The 7461-nt window shown below is 30.9% G+C and overlaps 4 non-coding genes across 4 annotated transcripts; 2 read left to right on the top strand and 2 right to left on the bottom strand.

Moving 5' to 3' along the window:
• The first annotated feature begins 2377 nt into the window (after positions 1-2377).
• Positions 2378-2449, top strand: TRNAC-GCA (transfer RNA cysteine (anticodon GCA)). The gene has a single exon. It is a non-coding gene; the product is annotated as a tRNA-Cys (tRNA).
• Positions 2450-5527: 3078 nt separating this feature from the next.
• Positions 5528-5601, bottom strand: TRNAD-GUC (transfer RNA aspartic acid (anticodon GUC)). The gene has a single exon. It is a non-coding gene; the product is annotated as a tRNA-Asp (tRNA).
• A 318-nt stretch (positions 5602-5919) lies between these two features.
• On the bottom strand, positions 5920-6003 carry TRNAY-GUA (transfer RNA tyrosine (anticodon GUA)). Its single transcript has one exon. It is a non-coding gene; the product is annotated as a tRNA-Tyr (tRNA).
• A 1099-nt stretch (positions 6004-7102) lies between these two features.
• Positions 7103-7174, top strand: TRNAT-GGU (transfer RNA threonine (anticodon GGU)). The gene has a single exon. It is a non-coding gene; the product is annotated as a tRNA-Thr (tRNA).
• The last annotated feature ends 287 nt before the right edge of the window (positions 7175-7461 follow it).

The following is a 7461-nucleotide window of genomic DNA, read 5'->3' as shown; positions in this document are numbered from 1 at the left end:
ACTAGGATGGATATCTCGTATCCGAAAACTAGCAGTTCGCCCTGTCAATCCTCCTGGGCCCAAATAACTCAATTTTCGCCCATGAACTATTTGTGTCAATGGATTAGTTCGATCTAAAACTTGAGATAATGGGTGTAATCCGAAAAAAGATTCAAATGTGGTTGTTAATGGAGTTGAAGTTACCAAATTCTGAGGAGTCGGTATTAATTTATGCCTAATTGCTCCACATATAGTTCCTCTAACCATATTTTCTAAACGAACTAGAGCCAATCCGAATTGATCTTGTAAGAGATCCGCAACAGAACGAATCCGTTTATTTTTCAAATGATTCATATCGTCAAGTGTACCCATTCCAAATTTAAGTCCAATCAAATGATCTGCAGCTGCCAATATATCTCGCTGTAACAAAAATGTATTGTTCTCAGGTATATCAAGATTAAGTCTCTGGTTCAGATTTCGTCGACCAATCCTTCCTAATTCACATCTTTGTTGAAAGAATTTCTTTTGTAATTCCTTACATAAGGATTCAGAAAATACCGGATCTCCGCCTACACAAGAAAATTGTTGATAAAACTCCAAAATGGCATTTTCTTTTGATCTAATTTTTTTTTTCTCCTTATCATTCAGGAAAGACAAAAAAATTTCAGGGTAGCAAACATTCTCGAGAATTTCTCTTAGATTCGAACCCATAGCTGATGATAGAACTAGAATAGATATTTTCTGTTTCCTACTCACACGAGCCCATATCCTTGCTTTTCGATCAATCTCTAATTCTAATCTTCCTCCCCAATCAGATATTATGGTGCCGGTATAGACCGAAATTCCGTTATGGTCCAATTCTGACCGGTAATAGATACCGGGGCTTTGCAATATTTGACTGATGACAATTCTGTATAGTCCATTTACTATAGAAGTTCCCAGGGAATTCATTAGAGGAATGTTTCCAATCAAAATTGTTTGTTCTTGCATATCCCTACGGGTTTTCCAAATTAATCCTGCGGATACGTATAATTCAGAAGAATATGTGAGTGATTCATATACAGCATCTCTTTCTTTTATCAATGGTTCTACCAATTTATATGTTTCCACAAATAATTGAAATTCAATTTCTTGATCTGTATCTTCAATTTTTGGAAACTTAGAAAGTTCTTCTGTTAAGCCATGATCAATGAACCTACAAAACCCTTCAAATTGTATCTGATTAAACGCAGGTATTGTAGACATTCTCTCATTTCCACCCCCAAGCATTTTATTTATTTCCCATTTATAAAAAAAATCCCATTATTTGCTTAAAATGGATCGATCTAGCAATGATGGAATTTATATTATGTTTACTGAATCACATGAAATTTTACCTAACTTCATAGGTGTAATAGATGTAATGCATGAAATACATATGAACGTAGGAATAAAGAGACTTTGATACTCAAATTAAATTGGAATTTGCAACAACTACAAATGAATTGGTAAATTCTATTTAGAATTATGGAGTTTTGTATAAAATATCTATATCAAAACAAAAGTGAGTCAATTTCTACCATTATTATGATATTCCAATCGGATTGGGTACTATAAATAGATTCGGGATTTGATCTGAAGAAACAATATAGAATTTTTTTTATTTAACAACATGGAACTTTTTCGTAGATTTCACTGTTAAAAAAAATTCGCATAGAAGAGAGATATTTTACCTATACCTATATTTTTTTTAGTAGAATTCGTAGAATGCGATTGAAGTATGTATAAGGACTTGTATTTATTAATAAACATGTGCAGATATATATATATAGTTAGTTATATATATCGCCTCCTTTATTACAGTTCTATGGGGAACATCACATGTCGTACTCTATCAAAAATTTATATTTTCTATTTAATGATAATGAAAAAAAAATTCTAAAAACAGAATTCCGAACATTTCCTATAAACATCTTATATATATATAAGATATTAGATTTAGATAATAGTAATCGTTTATGTTCTGGGGTTTACATATACTCATAATCGCTATTAAAATTGTCATTAATAAGGATTTTTTTATGGTTATGGAAACGAATCAATACGGATGGATTAGTAATGATTAGTTATCTATCAATTTTTATTTATTTAGGTAAGGTATCCATTTTTGGATTGTTTTCTTATATCATTAGGGAAACCGAATTTGCAATTTCAATCCAAGAATCATTTATGAATTCACAGTCAATAGTTAAAGTTAACGGTTCCCATTTGTCCTGATTTTTTGCTTTTGTGAATGAAAATCCACATTTTTTTTTCAATAGAAAAAGCAAAGTTTTGCGGTTTTTCGTTTTAGATATTGTGTGTTGTAAGATACTATCTATCTAAGAGATAGAGCCAATCCAATATTTTGTATCGTTTTGGCGGCATGGCCGAGCGGTAAGGCGGGGGACTGCAAATCCCTTTTTCCCCAGTTCAAATCCGGGTGTCGCCTCAGCAACAAACAAAAGAATCAAAATACCCTCTTCTGTTTTGCTGATATAACTTTATCATTTTTTTTAGAAGAAAAGCATCTTTAGATTTGCTTGATTCTAAGCATCGTTGGGGTTCTCTAAAATGTTATAAATCCTTGCGTATAGGTTTCGTTTCCAGAATTTAGTAGAGTAATGAAAAATAATCGTTAAATCTTGAGATGATAGCCCTTCGACTACTAATGTAGTGTCTACTCATTGGGTCTTGAATTAGGGAATATAATTTCATTTTTCCTTACGGAAAGGAGGAAGATACTTGATATACGGACTCATGAAAGTATCTGAGTACTCGAGCATTCAATCAATATTATATTGAATGAATAATTGGCTTTTTTTTTTATTTTAATCTTAAAAAAAGAACTTATTTCTTTTCGATAAGCTCTAACCACGCATGTAATAGGCCATCCCATCTTCCGATTGTCTCTATGAAACAATCGGGGGGACAGTAAAGATTAGATCAAATGAGAAAGGAATAATAGTAGGGTTATGTGATAGATACTATCTTGATTCTCTATTTTGAGACTTTTTACTTAATGTAATGAAATGCAGGACAACAAAAGAAAGACTAGGTCTTATTATTCCTACATGTTACTAACATTCTTTTGATACTTCCAAGAGTTTTTCTGCCTCTTTTATTTATTTGTACTGAATTTTTTCGATTATACTAGAAATCATATAATAACTTGGGATAATTCGATTTTTTGTATTGTTTCATCAATGGTGTTGTGCCCGAATCTCTTTTTGACTATGCGCTAGTGATTCCACTATTATTAGTGAATAATAATTATTAGTGAGCAATAATGGAATAATTCTTTTATATTCATAGAGATAGGGGACATAATTCACATGGATATGGTAAGTCTCGCTTGGGCTGCTTTAATGGTAGTCTTTACATTTTCTCTTTCCCTCGTAGTATGGGGAAGAAGTGGACTCTAGAAGTACTACTAATTGAAAAATAAAACTGTATTGTTTTTGGTTTATTTTATAGATCGTTCTGCAAAACTTTTTTTCTTTTATTTTGAAAAGTAAAAAAAAAAAGAGTTCGGATTATAAGTTTTTAAGTGGATCCATACTTTCAACACGAAAGAACATAGACATAGTGGTTGTCCAATGAGATACTACGCATAATAATATACTACCTCATAATAAGATAGTACCTCGGGGTAGCCACCCACATATTACGTGCTTACCACTTCTTTTATTTATTATTATTAGTATTTTAGTTATTTTCAAAATAGGATTTTTTCTTGTTTTAGGGAACTCATTTCATATCATGCTTCAAACGTTAAATAAAAATGGGGTTTGCTAATTCTTTTCGAAATCCGAAGATAAAAAGTTCCCATGGAACCGAACTCCTGGATCATCTGTCAACTGCTCAATCAATTACTTCTTTCGAATGCTAAAAAAAAATTAGTGGCCTTTCGATTATTTGATTTCAGATTCATTCTAATCAACATGAATTATGAAGCAAAGAAATAGAATTGGGCCACTATGTATATTAGATTAATATTACATATATGTAATTGATATGATATCTATATATAAATAGAAAGATATATATTGTATATTCATCTATATTCAAATTGATCGATATTCAACCTCTATTTTTATAGAGTACAATTTTATATTTATACACTTCAATAACAATAATAGATAGTATGGTAGAAGGATTCATATATTTCTTTCTACCATACTATCGGATCTTATCGAATACTTCTCTCGTAGAATACTGATAATTCTAGTCCGCCAATTTCATTTAAGACGCGAAATTTTAATGCTTTTCATTTTTCTTATCTTCAATCATTGATAAGAACTAAAACGTCAAGGTTAATTCAAATTAATCACTTTGACTGATTGTTTTTACGTATATTATAAGTAAAAAGGCGGTCGGAACTAGAATGAACAGTGCAGTAGCAATAAATGCGAGAATATTTACTTCCATAATATCATCGTTTCATTTTTTATTCGCAATAACTCGGGATTTAATCCCATAGAGATGATAAATGTTTCGCTTGTAAATTCAAGGGGATGCGTTGCATCTCGATGATATCGAATCGTATTAAAATATCATGAATAACAATATCGGAGCTATCAAATCGATTCATCGTCGAGAATTGAATAGTATAACATAGGAAGATCTTTTATCCATACCGAATTTAAACAAAATGGGATTCCTGATGCAATCAAGAATTTCGTTACTTTTTTTTATTTATAATTTTTTGCATTCTTTCTTTTCTATAATCTACTGCCCTCTTATTCAATGCAATCATCTGATGAAGTCTCATCAGACTACCTTTACCCTTACATTGTTTATAAACAAACTCAAGCAAAGAATAGCAGCGAAATTCAAAAAAGGAAAAGGAGGTAGGTTCGAACTAAACTCCTTCCTTTTTTTGTACTTATAAAATCTTCTTAAAAAAAAGAAATAAAAACGAAACTTAAACTTTCAAAAATTCTTAATTACCTCACTAAGAGAGATAGATGGGATCCTTGTTTGTATTAATATCCTCTTTCCTTGAATTAGTAGTGGGACGTATATATCAAAAGTTAAGTGTTAAATTTTAATAAGATAGATTATTTCAAATTCAAATTAGTAATTGAATTTACTAATTGAGGTTACAAAAAATCGGAGCCAGAACGGATATATTTTGCTTTCAGACGAAAAATTAGATCAAAGTTTACTATGTAAACTTTATTTTGTATCGTCCAAATTCCCTTTATGTATGTGCTTTCCGGAAACGTATAGTACTCTATTTCATTAGAAAAATCGGGCGTAATCAACTAGACCCAGTACGCCTTCGAATCCTGAATATGATGCTACCAATAATTGTGGTAATTCACATATGGCACATATGTCTTTCTCCCATCAATTAGTACTCGTTGAAGAAATCAAAATTCCCATATTTTTTTGTTGAAAAATGTGGAAAAAAAATAAGAGAGATCCCGTTTGGAATAAAATTCAGTTATGTTATTTGTTCTCTCTTTCACAGGAAAGGAAGAGATTAATTGATGTATTTTTTTTTTATTGGATTTGGATCCATCGGGACTGACGGGACTCGAACCCGCAGCTTCCGCCTTGACAGGGCGGTGCTCTGACCAATTGAACTACAATCCCAGGGAAATAAAGTGTACAACATATGTTGTTGATTTAATTTCCTTCAAACCTTTCTATGTAGATTTTTGATTCGAATTGTCATATTCTACCAGACAGAGACGCGAGTAATAAAGTAATAGATTGATATGCGCGGAGACATGGACTTTAGTGTGAGAAGCATGGATTAATATTTATTTTTTCGTTATTGTAAAATTGATTGATTATCAATCTGTCAATGAATAAAAAAAGAGTTTTTTTTTTTATTCTTTCATATCAAGTCAAGTATTTCTGTAGAAGGACAAATAGGTTATATCATTTTATGGTGGATACGCGATATATTGGGCCGAGCTGGATTTGAACCAGCGTAGACATATTGCCAACGAATTTACAGTCCGTCCCCATTAACCGCTCGGGCATCGACCCGGGAAGAATCAATTCCAAGCTTGTTGATAATCCATGATCAACTTCCTTTCGTAGTACCCTACCCCCAGGGGAAGTCGAATCCCCGCTGCCTCCTTGAAAGAGAGATGTCCTGGACCACTAGACGATGGGGGCATACTTGCCCGACTGCCATCATACTATGATCATAGTATGAATAGTTTTTTGAAATTGTCAATATAAAATAAATATAATGGACTAATATGATGCAATTCGACGTATTTTTCTTTCTTTCATTATTCCATCGAAATTTTTTTATTTGTGATTTCTATTTATGAATCGTTCATTCTAATCACCATTCCCCATATAATTCTATATAGAAATTATTTTATTTTAAATTGCATTTTTTTTTATTTATTTCATTTAAATAATATACATAAATTTGCAAATTGGAATATATAGTTATATTACTTATATTATAGAATATCAAATGAAAATAGTGATTAGTAGTGATTAGAGGAAACCTCTAAAATAAACAAAAATAATAAATATTAGAAAAAAAAATATTCTTTTTTTATTTTATTCTTTTTTTATTTAAATAATACGAAGGCTAGTACCCTTCGGGAATTGGTCTGCCATATGCTATAAACAGGATTAAACTCCATTTCTCATACTTTCACTCATTGATTCACTCATTGTTAAGATTAGGTTAGGTATATTTCGATCTCACACTAAGCCAAGAAATTAAAAAACGATAAATTTTGAAATCTGGGGATAGGGATCAACAAGTTATTGAAAATTTTTTTCTCGCCAAATAGAATTGCTTTATCAATGATTCGGTGAATGTATCTATGTTCAATTCGTGTGTGTACATGTATGAATCAAATTCATTTCGTTAGGATGGGGCTCATCAATTTAATTAGGGATCGGTCGTATGATGAAACAATTCATTGCATTGATCAAATCCAATATCAAAAAACTATTTTACCTATACTCATTAGATAAATCCAATTTTTCGTTACTCAATGAGCGACTATGTAGATAAGATATATTTATGTACATATCTTATTATTTATAATTTATAATAATTATATACACTCAACTCATCGTGGCTAGTGTCTGACTCAGAAATTGAATCAAATAGGCCTTTTTAACTCAGTGGTAGAGTAACGCCATGGTAAGGCGTAAGTCATCGGTTCAAATCCGATAAGGGGCTTTGGCTTTTTTCATAAAACTCCAGCCGTAGTATTCATATTTGATTGAGGGGAGAATAGACGACATATTGTTTTTTTTTTTTGTAATAAAAAAAGTACAAACCCTATCATTTTAATTTCATTTTTTTATAAAAAAGTTATCTTTAATTATACCAAGTTATTATTATAATGAATAATATAATAGTAATTATAGTTAGAAACTCAAAATTAGAAATTATATAGTGACACATTTTTTTATTATTTTGATTCTAGAATTTCTAATTCTAGAATTTATATATTTTCTTATTCT

Source organism: Cucumis melo, unplaced genomic scaffold, assembly GCF_025177605.1.
Source record: "Cucumis melo cultivar AY unplaced genomic scaffold, USDA_Cmelo_AY_1.0 utg001838l, whole genome shotgun sequence".
Lineage (NCBI taxonomy): Eukaryota > Viridiplantae > Streptophyta > Magnoliopsida > Cucurbitales > Cucurbitaceae > Cucumis > Cucumis melo.
Note: the sequence above shows the minus strand (reverse complement) of the source record. Positions and strands in the feature narration are given on the sequence as shown.